This window comes from Silurus aristotelis, assembly GCF_946808225.1.
Source record: "Silurus aristotelis genome assembly, chromosome: 19".
Lineage (NCBI taxonomy): Eukaryota > Metazoa > Chordata > Actinopteri > Siluriformes > Siluridae > Silurus > Silurus aristotelis.
The window spans coordinates 15,616,595-15,632,849 of NC_139592.1; the positions used below are offsets into that span (position 1 = coordinate 15,616,595).

The 16,255-nt window shown below is 40.7% G+C and overlaps 3 protein-coding genes across 5 annotated transcripts in view; 2 read left to right on the forward strand and 1 right to left on the reverse strand.

Annotated features, from left to right (window-relative positions):
* Nucleotides 1-16,255, reverse strand: part of LOC310715085 (uncharacterized protein) — a 401,686-nt gene that overhangs the window by 319,989 nt on the left and 65,442 nt on the right. The window lies entirely within an intron of this gene.
* LOC310715074 (uncharacterized protein) overlaps nt 1-16,255 on the forward strand; it is a 46,207-nt gene that overhangs the window by 2,652 nt on the left and 27,300 nt on the right. The gene's annotated exons all lie outside the window — the stretch shown is intronic.
* gss (glutathione synthetase) overlaps nt 15,042-16,255 on the forward strand; it is a 152,043-nt gene continuing 150,829 nt past the window's right edge. Inside the window, exon 1 of the mRNA XM_083521226.1 lies at nt 15,042-15,064. The gene's annotated coding sequence lies outside the window, so the exon portion shown is untranslated. The remainder of the gene's footprint in view (nt 15,065-16,255) is intronic.

A 16,255-nucleotide genomic window follows, 5' to 3' on the forward strand; every position in this document is an offset into this window, starting at 1 on the left:
TATCATGACAATTAATTATTTTAATGTAATGTGGATAATATATTCCTAGCAAACTTCATGTTTTAGTTCAAGATGTTTTGTTCCACTTTTTGGCAAGGTTCCTAGTGTTTATAGTCACTCCCGTTTGGCTGATTTTCATATGATGCACATATACAAGTGAGGCTTTGGGTGTACATTTTTCTTCAATGTTAGTGAATAAGACCCTATTTTAAAAAGTCCTTAATTGTATAAGAAATAGAGCACAGTTGTGCTCAGTCAGCAGCTCAGTGACTTCGATTGTGTGTGGTCTGGGCAATGTAGTCTGAAGCAGTCATGTTTGTAGGATGCATTGTCTGCTGGAAAACGAAGCTTGTAGCTTGGCCTTCACTGTAGGCTTTTAGCTCTAAATTTAGGGGTATAACAAAAATTTTGCATTAACCATTTAAGAGTTACCAGGCATTTTTACAGACTAAAAATTATAAAATATAAACAGTCAGAAACTGTCTGAGATCTGGAGTACCCTCCTTTGTTTTACCAGGTCGTTGCTGCCTAATGACACCTGAGCTCACAGGAACATTGAGGGCTATTTCCTTGCCATAGGAAGCTCATAGATTGTTTTTATGGTATGTTTTGGCCCATTATCAAATTGTACTAAGGCACTCAGTACTATGGCACTGTGTCTGTTTATATCCCAGTTATAGTTTTTACAGTTCTCCTCGCACAGTACTGTATAATCAAGGTGTATAGTAGGTTTACTGGTCGGCGCCATCTCGGGTTTTGTGTCTTGTCTTGTGTTGTCTTGTGTTGTCTGTCTGCACTGTCTGTTTGTACTGTTTTTTGTCTGCACTGTTTGCACTAGGTTGCACTCGATGCACTTAACGTAGCTTGTGTTGTGTTGTAGCTCTATGTTGTTTAGTGTAGCACCAGGGTTCCGGAGAACCATTGTCTTGTTTTTACTGTGTACCACTGTGTATAGTAGAAATGACAATAAAAGCCTCTTGACTTGACTTGACTATTATCGTTTTTTTAGCATTTAACTGGTCTGAACAAAAAATATAGCTGTATACACTTCCGACTTCATCCTGTTACTTCTATCAGATGTGACATCCTTAATAAACACAAGTGACCAATGCTTTGACTTTGCTCTACCTCTCTATTTCTATTTCTACCTCTCTTTTCTTGAGTGTTACCAGTGTTTTGCATCTTGAAGGGGGAATTTTTCTTTTTCCTCCAGGAAGGAGGAAAAGAGGAAGACCAAGGAGGAGGTTTATGAATGTGGTAACGAAAGACATGCAGGTAGTTGGGTTAAAATGTTTTATTTACAAACCTGATTCCAAAAAAGTTGGGACACTGTACAAATTGTGAATAAAAACAGAATGCAACGATGTGGAAGTTTTAAATTTCGTTATTTTATTTAGAAAACAACAAAAATGACATCAAAATTTTTAGGGAAAAAATAAGTTGATTTTAAATTTCATGTCACCAACAAATGTTTTCTATGGGTGAAAGATCTGGACTGCAGGCTGGCCATTTCAGTACCCGGAACCTTCTTCTACACAGCCATGATGTTGTAATTGATGCAGTAATTGATGTGTTCTGGCATTGTCATGTTGGAAAATGCAAAGTCTTCCCTGAAAGAGAACTTCTGGATGGGAGCATATGTTGTTCTAGCACTTGGATATACCTTTCAGCATTGATGGTGCCTTTCCAGATGTGTAAGCTGCCCATGCCACACTCACTCCTGCAATCCCATACCATCAGGGATGCAGACTTCTGAACTGAGCGCTGATAACTATTTGCTTTTTTTTTTACCTATAGTTTTAGCTAGCAACGACGAATAGCACGGTGGATTGTGTTCACCGACAATGTTTTCTGGAAGTATTCCTGAGCCCATGTTTGGATGATATTATGCACTGTAGATGATGATAACTTCAAACTATTTGCAATTTTTCTCTGAGAAACTCCTTTCTGATATTGCTCCACTATTTTATGCCGCAGCATTGGGGGAATTGGTGATCCTCTGCCCATCTTGAATTCTGATTAACACTGCCACTGTGAGAGGCTCTTTTTATACCCAATCATGTTGCCAATTGACCTAATAAGTTGCAAACTGGTCCTCCAGCTGTTCCTTATATGTACATTTACCTTTTCAGGCCTCTTATTGCTACCTGTCCCAACTTTTTTGGAACCTGTAGCTCTCATGAAATCCAAAATGAGTTAAAAACTCAAAACCCGAGTTTAATCGGGTTTGTACTACTTTAAATAAATAATACAATAATAAAATAGTTTTTCAAACCTTTTTATGTAATTTAGTTCAAACTTTGTTTTGAAATGTTACTCCGAACTTTCGAGCCACTTGCGGCTTCTCGCGAACCATCAGATTTTTTTGGGAGTTACACTTCCAAATGAAAGTTCACGAACTGTCGAGATCGCGAGTGTCAAGGTCGCGAGTATTGAGGTTCCACTGTATACATGAAAGAATTCTGTGATCATTCAGTTTATTTGTTGGCTACTTTTGCTTGCGTCAGCACCTCTTTGCACCTTTTAGTGAGAGCTCCCATGAGAGAAATGCAAATTTGGTATAGAATCAACTCCATTAACTCTTATATATGGAGGAAACAGGTCTTACCTGGCCATAAAACTCCGTCCAATTACACAGTGTCCTGTTTTTTTTTGAGAAATTATTCATGAATGGTTTGAGTATTATGACAGAGTTAACAATGTTACCTTGGCTTTTAAATTTCTTTGTTTTCAATTTGATCATGCATTTGTGCGATGTGCTAGACAAACAACTTTGATCCATGGAGGCATCACTCTGCAACTGCTGTTCAAGCTGTTTTGGTGGGGGATTATTAAAAAATTAGGCAATTGTTTTTTAATTGCTTTAATTGTGTATGCATGTGTGTGTGTGTGTACAACCTCCCACTTTTGTATTGTTGTGTTTTTTTTGTTTGAAACGGCTATGGAAAAAGTATAGATGTTGACATTTGGTTTCTGAAGGAAAAAAAAAATTTGTGGTAGGAAATAAGTTGTCTTCCTGCACAAAAGCAAACACCTATGCATATGCACACACATGCACACACACATACACACTGAATTCTTCCGGTGCTGTTCCTTATAGCTGTTTCACATGTCAGCCAGCATCAGCTAACGTGCAATTTTAATAAGGGGCTGAGTTTTTAGAGAAATGTAACCAGGAAATTAGTAAAAGTACTGCAGTAGATGAACTACATAAATTGTTCATTACTTACAACTGCTTTGATTTTTCAAGTAGCAATTTTTAAGCGATTTAACTCATACTTTTGCCAATTGCATATTCTGTACACATTGCTCTTGTTTATTACCAAATACCACACCCTTCTCTCTACATTATGCAATGGTTTGAATTGTAATTTATTGCATGCCTGAAAATAAGTAATCAACATATTTGCCATTTGATCGATCATGCATTAATGTTGGTAGATTAGCCAAAGTCAGTAAAAAAGGTGTGGACAATATCTAATAAATGCACAATTATACATTTGCAAACAGCAGAATCTGTTCATTGATTGTCTACTTAAACTGATGACAGAAAACACATGATGCTAACAGTATCAATATTCAGAATATAATAAAAGCGCTATAATTAAACTTAACTGTTTTTTGAAATTCGGGTCGCGGGGGCAGCAGTCTAAGCAGGCCCCCGCCTTCGACTGCTGCCCAATCCTCACAGCACCGTCCCTTACGGTCCCTCCTGCAGGTGGTGAGCCCACGGGAAGGCGGCCCCACGTCACTCCGACGTCACGGACCTTGATATTTCCCTCGTAAGGGACCCCCGGAGCATAGAGGGTTAAGGGCCTTGCTCAAGGGCCCAAGAGTGGCAGCTTGGCGATACCGGGGCTTGAACCCCAGACCTTCCGATCTGCAACCCAGCGCCTTAACCGCTGGAGCCACCACTCCCCCCCGGAAGAAAATGGATGAATGAATGAATGAATGAATGTTTTTTGAAATGAGTAAAACATAGCTAAAATAACATGCAGATATTTTATGTAACATAGAGAACTTTCCAAGTGGCACATCACTATTTATATTTTACCCATGCAATTATTATGTCATTCAGATAGGGAGACTAAAGTCATTTACTATCTAGAAGACCTTGTTTTACGTCATCTACTTTTCTTATTAAATCTGAAAATGACAGAATGGCACGTCTGACAAGCAACTGCCAGGATTGGGTTGATATGAATTTGATATGAATCATGAAAGATATCTTCTTGTGTGGGTTTGTGTGTCTACAGGCAGGTTGATGAAACAACTTGCACCGTTGCTTTTGCAGTAAGGCGGTGATTCACTCCACACATACACCACCAAGGGGGGATGTAGGCAGAGCAGATGAAATTGCTTTTGTATCACAATTGCAGTATAACTAACATTCACATCCAGTGCATTAAATAATGCAATACCTACACATACACTCTTGAATATCTTTTGTGATTTCTATGGAAATGTTTTGGGTCGACCACTAAACCTAATTACTTTCATTCTTTCCAATTCCATCTGCATCAGAAATGTTACTTATACAGTCATTTACAAATCAGACACTTTCACCAATCATGTCTTAGTTGCCCAGCTTATAGTGCTCTAATCATTCTAACTTTTAGGGCTGAAACAAAGCCCTCATTAGTAGGATTTATATTTCTAAAGAAAAGAAAAAGCTTAGGGCAGCATAATTGGTTTAAACAATGACTAGTAAAATTGATACTAAATACAAGGAAGCAACCAGCAAGATTAACTTTTTAAATGTAGGGTTGTTAACCAGCAAAGTCAAAGAGAAAATAAAATGAAATATAGCTGCAAGCAGCGATGGCGGGCCCTCGCACGTTTGTGTATCGCAATACGGTGCCTCCCAGAAAACAATGCACGGTGTGCAAGTGCATCAAGTGGGTAAATATCAGTGGACTATTTTATGTTGTTACTGACCCATTTGGGGACTGTAGGTAAAAGAAACCCCACATTTTAGACAAACGGGGGCGCTAGTGAGCCACTTAAGAGACACACCGTTGTCCGACCTTTTTGTCCACACTTGTGATGTATGTGACTTGTCAAATGTGATGTATGTGTCAAATTTCAAGTTAATCTAAGCATGCCAAGTGCTTAAATACGCCTAAAAATGAAAGTAAAGTTTGACGCGTTGCCATGGGAACAGCGTTTGAGATATCAAAATCCCTTCGCAATTTATCATCTACAATGTCTCGGCATCATGATGACCACTTTTGGTGTCAATCGCATGAATATCCTAGGAGGAGTATTTAAAAGTTCACCTCATGCAACTGTCAAAAAATCCACCTTCTGTGACTGACACACTTCGTGGCGCCTGTTGGTGGCGCTATGTCCGAGATTCACAATAGTTACATCGATGCGATCGGAATCCTTGGCCGAACATATCCACAATGTGTCATCCCAATAAGACATTTTTTGCTTTAGATATTAGACACTTCCTGTACCTGAATTCGCCATAAATTTGTCGCCTCGCCATGGCAGCTCTGTTCGAGATATCAAAAATCCCTTTGCAATTTAGCAAGAAGAATGTCTCGGCCAAATTTGATGTCAATCGCATGAATTCCCTAGGAGGAGTATTTAAAAGTTAATCGCATGCAATTTTGAAACAAACCACAATGGCTGACTTCCTGTTGGGCGGAGCTCATATTTTTGAGGGTGAAAGTTGTTTGGGTCGATGAGATCTATATGATTACCAACTCTCGTACATGTGCGTACATAATTGCCGGATCTGTGCACCAATGTTTGTTTATGCATTACAGGGGGCGCTACAGGGGGCGCTACAGAGCCCCCCTGCCACGCCTGTATTCCAGTCTTTGCCTCGGCCTAGTGACAAACGACTCTGACGTGTGTGCCAAATTTCCGGTGTTTTCGAGGATGTTATGGCACCCAAAGTGCAAGCCAAGAGCTTAAATACACCTAAAAATTAGAGTAAAGTTTGACACGTTGCCATGGGAACAGCGTTCGAGATATCAAAAATCCGTTCACAATTTCGCATCTACAATGTCTCGCCATCATGTTGACCATGTTTGGTGTCAATCGCATGAATATCCTGGGAGGAGTATTTAAAAGTTCACCACATGCAACTGTAAAAAAATTCACCTTTTGTGACTGACACACTTCGTGGCGCCTGTTGGTGGCGCTATGTCCGAGATTCACAATAGGCACATCAATGCGATCAGAATCCTTGGCCAAAATACACACCGCATGTTATCTGAATAAGACATTTTTTGCTTTAGATATTTGACACTTCCTGTTCTCTGAATTCGCCATAACTTAGTCGCCTCGCGCCTTCGAGATATCAAAAATCCCTTCGCAATTTAGCAAGTCCAATATCTCGGCATCATGTTCGCCATCATGTTGGGCGGAGCTAATAGGTTTGAAAGTGAAAGTTGTTTGGGTCTATGAGTTCAATATGCGTACCAACTCTCGTGCCTGTGCGTACATAATTGCCCAATCTGTGCACCAATGTTTGTTTTTGCATTACAGGGGGTGCTACAGAGCCCCCCTGCCACGCCTGTTGACAAACGACTCTGACGTGTGTGCCAAATTCCAAGAGTTTTCGAGCATGTTAAGGGTCCCCAAATGGCCAATGTGTGTTAAAAAAAAAAAAAAAAAGAATACATTCTAACGAAAACAATAGGGCTTCGCACCTTTCGGTGCAGGTCTTTCTGGCCTGCTCCTCGGTGCTCGGGCCCTAATGAGTATCTAAAAAAAGTAGGGTACATATACTGAAGTGGTGTCGCATGTTGGCTGTGTCTATGACTTTTATTTACTGTCCATAGATGGATTAATCTCTGGGAATCTACAATGGTGAATCAGTACTGTACTTGGGAGATCTGAGAAACAGGGTTGATTGACAGAATTTAGTCTTTAATTTCAACTTAAAATTGACTGACTTCCAATCATAGAATTTGCATGGATTTAAGTCCTCATTAAACTGCAACGTGCTTCCATAGGACCATTGTGCAGTATTGTCAGTTTGTTGGCCTACTGAGCAATTGCCTTTCTATCATTGTCCTTCCTCTGTCATGCCACCTAACCTTGGTATAACCCTCGACCTGATCAGCTTGTACTTTTCATCTCACATTGCTAATTCACCAAATTCATATTGATTTCTACTTTACAACTTTAGGAGAATTTGTCTGTTTCACACAGTGTTTGTTTAGTTCCTCGTCATCTCGAGACTGGATTACAGAAACTCGCTACTGATAGGTTTGCTTCTGAAAGACACTTGATCTATGTAATTGGTTTAGAATGCAGCCTTATGACTTGTTTTAAATCCTCCTATGTTCTCCTACACCACCCCACTGCTATGCTCCCTCCCCTAGTTTCCTGTAGCTGCCCCCATTAGATATAAAACTTCTTCTTCTTCTTCTTCTTCTTTCGGCTGCTCCCATTAGGGGTCGCACAGCGGATCATCCGTCTCCATACCACCCTGTCCTCTACATCTGCCTCTTTCACACCAACTACCTGCATGTCTTCCCTCACCACATCCATGAACCTCCTCCTTGGCCTTCCTCTTTTCCTCCTACCTGGTGGCTCCATCCTCAGCATTCTTCTACCAATATAATTCATGTCCCTCCTCTGCACATGTCCAAACCATCTCAATCTCGCCTCCCTCACCTTGTCACCAAAACGTCCTACATGGGCTGTCCCTCTAATAAACTCATTTCTAATTTTGTCCATCCTTGTCACTCCCAACAAAAACCTTAACATCTTCAGCTCTGCTACCTCCAGCTCCACCTCCTGTTTTTTATTCAATGCCACTGTCTCTAAACCATACAACATTGCAGGTCTCACCACAGTCCTATAAACTTTCCCTTTCATTCTTTCAGATACCCTACTATCACAAATCACTCCTGTCACTCTTCTCCACCCACTCCACCCTGCCTGCACTCTTTTCTTTACTTCTCTAACACACTCTCCATTACTTTGCACTGTTGACCCCAGGTACCTGAACTCCTTCACCTTCTCCACCTCTTCTCCCTGCAACCACATCACTCCACTGCCTGCCCTCTCATTCACACACATGTACTCTGTCTTACTCCTACTGACTTTCATTCCCCTTCTCTCCAGCGCATATCTCCACCTCTCCAGGCTCTTCTCAACCTGCTCCCTACTCACTCCACAAATCACAATATCATCTGCAAACACCATAGTCCAGGGAGACTCCTGTCTGACCTCGTCCATCAACCTGTCCATCACCACTGCAAACAGGAAAGGGCTCAGGGCCGATCCTTGATGCAGTCCAACCTTCACCCTGAACCAGTCTGTCGTTCCTACTGCACACTTCACTGCCGTCACACTGTCCTCATACATGTCCTGCACCACCCTCACATACTTCTCTGACACACCTGACTTCCTCATACAATACCACAACTCCTCTCTTGGCACTCTGTCGTACGCTTTCTCTAAATCCACAAATCCACAATGCAATTCCTTCTGTCCTTCTCTATACTTCTCCATCAACATCCTCAAAGCAAATAAGGCATCTGTGGTGCTCTTCCTCGGCATGAAACCGTATTGTTGCTCACAAATGGTCACCTCTTCTCTCAGCCTGGCTTCCACTACTCTTTCCCATAACTTCATTGTGTGACTGATCAACTTAATTCCCCTGTAGTGACTGCAGGTCTGCACATCTCCCTTATGCTTAAAGATCGGTACCAGCACACGCCTTCTCCATTCCTCAGGCATCTTCTCACCTTCCAAAATCCTGTTAAACAATCTGGTTAAAAACTCCACTGCCATTTCTTCTAAACATCTCCACGCTCCCACCGGTATGTCATCTAGTCTAACCGACTTTCCATTCTTCATCCTCTTAATCGCTGCTTTCACTTCCTCCTTACTAATCCTATCTACATCCTGCTTCACCAACTCCACATCATCCAACCTTCTCTCTCTCTGATTTTCCTCATTCATCAGCTGCTCAAAATACTCCCTCCAAATTCTCAACACACTCTCCTCACTAGTCAACACATTTCCCTCTCCATCCTTTACTGCTTTAACTTGCAGTACATCCTTTCCAGCTCGGTCCCTCTGCCTGGCCAATCAGTATAAATCCTTTTCTATTTCCTTAGTGTCCAACTTCTCATACAGCTCCTCATATGCCTTTTCCTTGGCTTTCGCCACATCCCTTTTTACCTGCTGCCGCATCTCCTTGTACTTCTGCCTACTCTTCTCATCACTCTGTCTATCCCACTACTGTTTTGCCAACCTCTTTCTCCTTATGCTCTCTTGCACTTTCTCATTCCACCACCATGTCTCCTTGTCTTGCTTTCTATTTCAAGATGTCACACGAAGTACTTTTCTAGCTGCCTCCCTCATCACTCCTGCAGTAGTTGCCCAATCATCCAGCACCTCTTCACCACCACCAAGCCCCTGTCTGACCTCTTCCCTGAACCTCACACTACACTCTTCCTCCTTCAGTTTCCACCATCTTATTTTTCATTCAGTCCTTAGACTGGAGAGCTCCTCTTCTTCTTCGCCTCCAAAACCATCCTACAGACCACCATCCGATGCTGTCTAGCTACACTGTCCCCTGCCAACACCTTACAGTCTCCAATCTCCTTCAGGTTGCATCTCCTGCATAGCACATAGTCCACTTGTGTGCACCTTCCTCCACTCTTATACGTCACCCTATGATCCTCCTTCTTCTTAAAATACGTGTTCACCAATGCCATTTCCATCCTTTTGGCAAAATCTACCACCATCTGCCCTTCCACATTTCTCTCCTTAAAACCATACCTACCCATCACTTCCTCATCACCTCTGTTCCCTTCACCTACATGCCCATTAAAGTCTGCCCCAATCACCAATCGTTCTTTCCTAGGTACACCATCTACCACTTCATCTAATTCACTCCAGAATCTTTCCTTCTCCTCCATCTCACAGCCAACTTGTGGAGCATAGGCACTGATGACATTTATCATCATCCCTTCAACTTCCACCTTCACGATCATCACCCTATCAGAAACTCTCTTCACCTCCACTACACTCTTACTGTACTCTTCCTTCAGAATCACCCCTACACCATTTCTCTTTCCATCCACACCATGATCAAACAGTTTAAACCCACCTCCAATGCTTCTGGCCTTACTCCCTTTCCACTTGGTCTTCTGAACACACAACATATCTGCCTTTCTCCTCTAAATCATATCAGCTACCTCTCTCCCTTTACCCGTCATAGTACCAACATTTAAAGTACCAACCTGAACCTCCACTCTCCTACACTTTTCCTTTCCCTGCCGTCTCTGTAGACGTCTTCCTTCTCTCTTCTCCTCCTTCGGCCAACAGTAGCCCAATTTCCACCGGTACCCTGTCGGCTAATGATACCTGTGGTGGTCGTTGTTAACCCGGGCCTCGACCGATCCGGTATGAAATTCTCATTTGTGATCCACATATTTGATTTGGCACATGTTTTACGCTAGATGCCCTTCCTAACGCAACCCTCCCCATTTACCCGGGCTTGGGACAGGCAATAAGAGTGCACTGGCTAGTGCATCCATAATGGCTGGGTTCCCATTAGATATAAAACAAATGCTTTAAATATACACGTGTGCTTTTGAATTATTGTTTCTGTTTTAATTGCCTGTTGAATTATTTGCATGTTATTGACCACTGCATGCTCTACTGACCACATCTATGCATACTGTTTTGGACTTGTTTATCAAACTGTTCTGCAATTCTTGATTTTCTGGATATTCTGGATTCTTGCCCAATCTCAAGTCTGAGTTCATCACTAAATACTGCACCTGATCTAAATACAGTGAAATTGTCACAATTGCAAGCAGCTTTTAATTGAACAAAGTGAAATTTTACAGGATTTGAAAAATGTAATATATAATATATTTCTCCAACCAGACTCAGGCTGTTTGCCTGGAATCTACAAAGTGTTTCTGATTACTCTATTCACTGGAAGAGCACTGGATGTGGAACCAGGTACTTTGTTTGATTATTCTGAAACAGATTAAAGATTTTTGTGAATATTTGGCAGGGAGACTCTATGTTTCTGTACTACTATTGCACTTATGTCAGGAAAAACAGTCATGTTCTGATTACGCAGTTCAAATCTGTATGTTAGCTGTTGCTTCGAAGATGGCTTTCCATAAGAGGGTTAATTAAAACTTTCATGCTGAGCTATCATGCAGAGTGTAAACAACTACCGTATTTTTCTGACTATAAGCCGCTACTTTTTTCCCACGTTTTGAACCCCGCGGCTTAAACAACAAAGCGGCTAGTTTATGGATTTTTCCTGGGTTTTTCCCGGTTTCACAAACTTCAAGCCAAAAAACTGAGCGACATAACATTAGATCAATGAAATTTCCGAACGGAAACAAAAAAAACGCACCTCACCTGTGTTCTGAGCTGCACGGCATCTGGAGAAAAAACTTCCACGAAAGGAGGAAGACAGTGAACATTGACTTTTCTTGGTAGGCTACTGTTTAGATACAAGCCGTTGTAACGCGTTGAGTCAGGGTCATGGGATAGCTCACTAACACCAGTTACACCAGAAATCATATGAGCACAGACAGGTTTTCAAAACTCGTGCTTTTTTATTTTTCTTGGCAACAGCATTACGGGTTAGTTAAGGAACTTAGAAATGAGCATCAGAAAATACTAAGGACATATTCCTCGGTCTTGCACACATGCAGTAATACCGGGAAAAATGCAGTGGCAGGCTATTCCCAAAATACCGCTATGCTCCTAAAGGAAGCGCAACATATTTTACCCGTTACACCATGTAACAGACACTGTCTTTCGTTAAAGCCTGTGTAAAGTTCATTAGTTTCAGTGTAGACACCTCCGGCTTATAGACAGGTGAGGCTTATTTATGTTCAAAATAAAAATATTTGTTAAATTCGGCATATATTCGACAGGTGCGGCTTATATATGGGTGCGCTTAATAGTCCGAAAATTACGGTACACTCTCTCAGTATATCAACATGGCAGTTAAGTTAATTTAATTTGTACTAGTACAGTGTTTCAAGCCATTCCACCACTAATCACATAGTCGTTCAACTCCTATAGAACCTATAAAACACCTTAAGCTTTGAGTTCATACCAAGATAACAGAAGATTATACAGAGTTTGCTGAAATTCTTAACAAGGCTAAAGAAACACAAATTCCCATTCTCAAAGACACTGACCAGAAACTTCCATGTATTGTAGAAATATATGCTTTTGATTATGGAATAGGAGTTGTTAAATCACAGAGACTTGGAACACTGGCCAGAATGTATCTCTTCTTTCTTTTCCAGAAAATTGGCCCTTGCATAGTAAAACTATGATGTGACCAACAAGGAGCTTCTTTCCATCAAAGTGTCTTTAGAGGAGTAGAGACACTGGCAGGAGGGTACAGCTTACCCAATACAGGACATAATGGATCACAAGAAGTTAGAGTATATCCAGAGTGCCAAACATCTTAACCAGTGGCGGCTGGCCAATAGAGGGCACTAGGGCACCGCCCTCCCTGAACCACACACGCAAAATTACAATCATAAAAATTATTTAAATGTATATTTGTATGATGTAATATATTAGAAAATCATCTGTGGAAAATATTTTTTTTCACAATCACCATATGTCCTCTCTGTGTGCACCACTCAATTTCAGCTGAGGGGCAATCAAGAAATCGCCCAAAGGAGGCGGGTCTTTGTAGAATTTAGTCAAATGCTTATTCAATATATAAATATATTCAAGATTTGACATAAAATTTAGCCAATCAGCGTCCTCAATTCTTATCTGCAATGGGCGATTTTTTTGTCGCCCCCAAACTGCTCAAATGAGGGCTTGGCCACTAGTGGCGCGATTTTCAATTAATTTTATGTGACAATGGCGGATTCAGGTGTAATTAGTTCCGGACACGAAAACTCTGTAAACTCTCTACTCCAATGCCCGTTTGAGAAGAGAACTTTGGCAGAAAAACTGAAGGTAAAAGAACTGGGTCCAGATCAGCCTGACCTCTTAATCAGACAGCAGACAAGAGAAAAGGGGAAGACGTACACGCAAAGCTACTCTTTACGTTGGTACACCAAAAAGGCCTGGCTATGCTGGTGCGTTTCTGCTAATGCCTTATTTTGCTTTCCGTGCTTGCTGTTTAAAACAACAGGTTTTTTCACCACATTGATTTTCTTGTACATGGTTATCCTCAGAGTCATGGAAGTATCCAGAATTTAGTCTCCTACACTGATGTCAACAGTCTCCTACACTGACTCAGAAATACACTTCGCTTTTGATCATCATCACTGCACCCCGCAACATTGTATACCCGCCACAAATGGACATTCGGTGTAACCCAGATGAGGATGGGTTCCCTCTTGAGTCTGGTTCCTCTCAAGGTTTCTTCCTTATGCCATCTCGGGGAGTTTTTCCTTGCCACAGTCGCCAGTCGCCACCGGCTTGCTCATCAGGGACAAACTTACTCATAAAGAACATATTCATTTTTAATCACCGCATTATCTGTGTAAAGCTGCTTTGAGACAATGTTCATTGTTAAAAGCGCTATACAAATAAAAATGAATTGAATTGAATTGAATTGAATTTAACTGCGACTTGTAAATTAACTGTTCAGAGATGCTTTAACGAATAAACATGCGACCAGATGTTCTTAAACTGTGTCTGCATAACCGCTAATGTGCGACACCCACCAGCACGCGACATCTTAAACTTTGGTTGACGGCACACAGAAGAGGACGGCATTTTTGGTTTGCTGCCGGTGGAAAATTTATGTTTGGCGTTCTTTTCATAAATACAAGAAGGACTCAAATAGACATTGAGTATTTTACTTGAAAGTAACCTTAAACCCAATGTCTTTTTTTAAGGAGTTAAAAAAAATTTTGTTGCATGCAGAAATGTAATTTCATTCTCTTTGCAGTTCATTGATTTCATAAATGCAACACATTATGGTTTGATTATACATAGCATAAAGGCAAAAAAAAAAAACGTTACATGTAGTGTTATTTCAATTTAAATGTCAAAAGGGTTTTGTGGCTCCCGGTGTTTTCTTTTCTGTGGGAAACAGGTCCAAATGGCTCTTTGTGTGATGAAGGTTGCCGACCCCTGCCCTAGACAAGCACGCTTATACCCACAAAGCCTCGGTCCTTTTACCATTAGTCATTATAGCAGCCATGTGATGGCAAATCATAAAGGAGATCCAGCATAAACAACAAATGGATCCCACTCCAACAGCATACTCTCCTACCAAACAGTACATGCTACGTCTGCCCAGACGATGCATCATTTGATTTCACATGTCCTTCTGCACTGGTCACCCAGATGTCTATGTATGCTAGAATGTAATTTTAAATTTTTATTTTAATAAATCTTGCTCCATCTGATCATTGATCTCTTTAAATTTAATGGTGCAGGATAATACTGGTTATTATAGACAGATTTCTCAAGTCTGTTGTTTGGCCCCCCTTAAAGTTCTCCCTACAGCTATGGAAACTGCTACTTACTTATTTAGCATGTTTTCAGAATTTACGGGATACCAAAAGACAGAGGTCTCTAATTTACTTCACAGGTTTGATGTGACTGTATGAAGGCATCATTAGTATTACCATAATTAATAACTACTGTAATTTTCGGACTATTAAGCGCACCCAAATATAAGCCGCACCCACTGACTTTTACTAATATTTTTATTTTTAACATAAATAAGCCGCACATGTCTATAAACCGCAGGTGTCTACACTAATGTACTTTACACAGGCTTTAATGAAAGACAAGTTACACACGGTGTAACGGGTAAAATATGTTGCGCTTCCTTTAGGAGCATAGTGGTATTCTGGGAATAGCCTGCCACTGCATTTTTCCAGTATTACTGCGTGTGTTCAAGACGAGGATTATGTCCTTATTATTTTCTGATGCTCATTTCTAAGTTTCTTTGACCAACCCGTAACGCTGTTGCCAAGAAAAATAAAAAAGCACGAGTTTTGGAAACCTGTCTGTGCTTATATGATTTCTGTTGCAACTGGAGTTAGCGAGCTATCCCTTAACCATGACTCAATGTGTTACAATGGCTTGTATCTAAACAGTAGCCTACCAAGTAAGTCATTGTTCACTGTCTTCCTCCCTTTCACAACTATTTCTCTCGAGAGTTTATCTTATGGCATCGTCGTGCGTTAAAAAATCATCGGTGGAAGCTTTTCTCCCGATGCCATGCAGCTCCGTTCGGAAATTTCATTGGTATAATGTTATGTCGCTCAGTTTTTTGGCTTTAAGTTTGTGAACCCGGGAAAAACCCAGGAAAAATTCATAAAATAGCCGCTTCGTTGTTTAAGCCGCGGGGTTCAAAGTGTAGGAAGAAAGTAGCGGCTTATAGTCCGAAAAATACAGTAGTTATGAGCAAGTTGCTACACTTAACCAACATTGCAATGTCATGCATTTATGTCTTGGGCTAATTTGAGCAAAGGCTTTTCTAAAAAAAAAACATTTTTTTTTTTTTTTTTTTTTTTTAAGTCTGCGTGCTTGTGCAACTTCTGATGTCGAGTTTTTATAAGCTGGGTCTCTGGGCTGACACGACTTACACTGCATAATAAAGCTTGTACTTGAGGCTCAAATGGTCACAGTCAGGGGTTCACTTAATTTAAATTCAACTTTAGCAGAATTTGACGGGGTTTTGCTTTTAGCTGGGTTTGAATCAGTGATGTCTGACTTGTTTGTCTCTATCTTTCTGGTGATTTTTAGCCCAGCAGTTTGCATTTTTTGTTTGATTTTAAAAGCTACTTAAAAAAAAAACTACAAAGAAAAAATACTCCTTCACTAATTCCAGTAAATGCAATTCATTATTTTTCACCTTTGGAAAAGTGAAACGTAAAGTAGCACTACATTCTGCAGTGGTGGGTGAAGTACACAAAGCATGTACTTGAATTAAAATGGAGATACACATGGATTGGTCATGCCTGAGGCTATTAAGTTGCTGAGGCTTGAACTTTTAAACTTTTTGTTTATTGCAATATTTGAAGTGACTTGTCAGGATACCACCTAAACAAATCCCAAATTAACATTATTACATTTTGCGTAAATGGAAAAGATCTTCTCCACTAACACATGGACATTATGTGGCAACCTGTTAGCCTTTGTTAGACTGAAAAACTGGATTAAATTACCTGCTTATTATGGTCCTATTTTCAGCATGTTGGTTGTCTCCTTCCATCTCTCTTGTTATCACTAGAATTTTTATGCATCTGTTGCAAAACTGATTTTGTGTGTGTGTGTGTGTGTGTGTATTTTACAT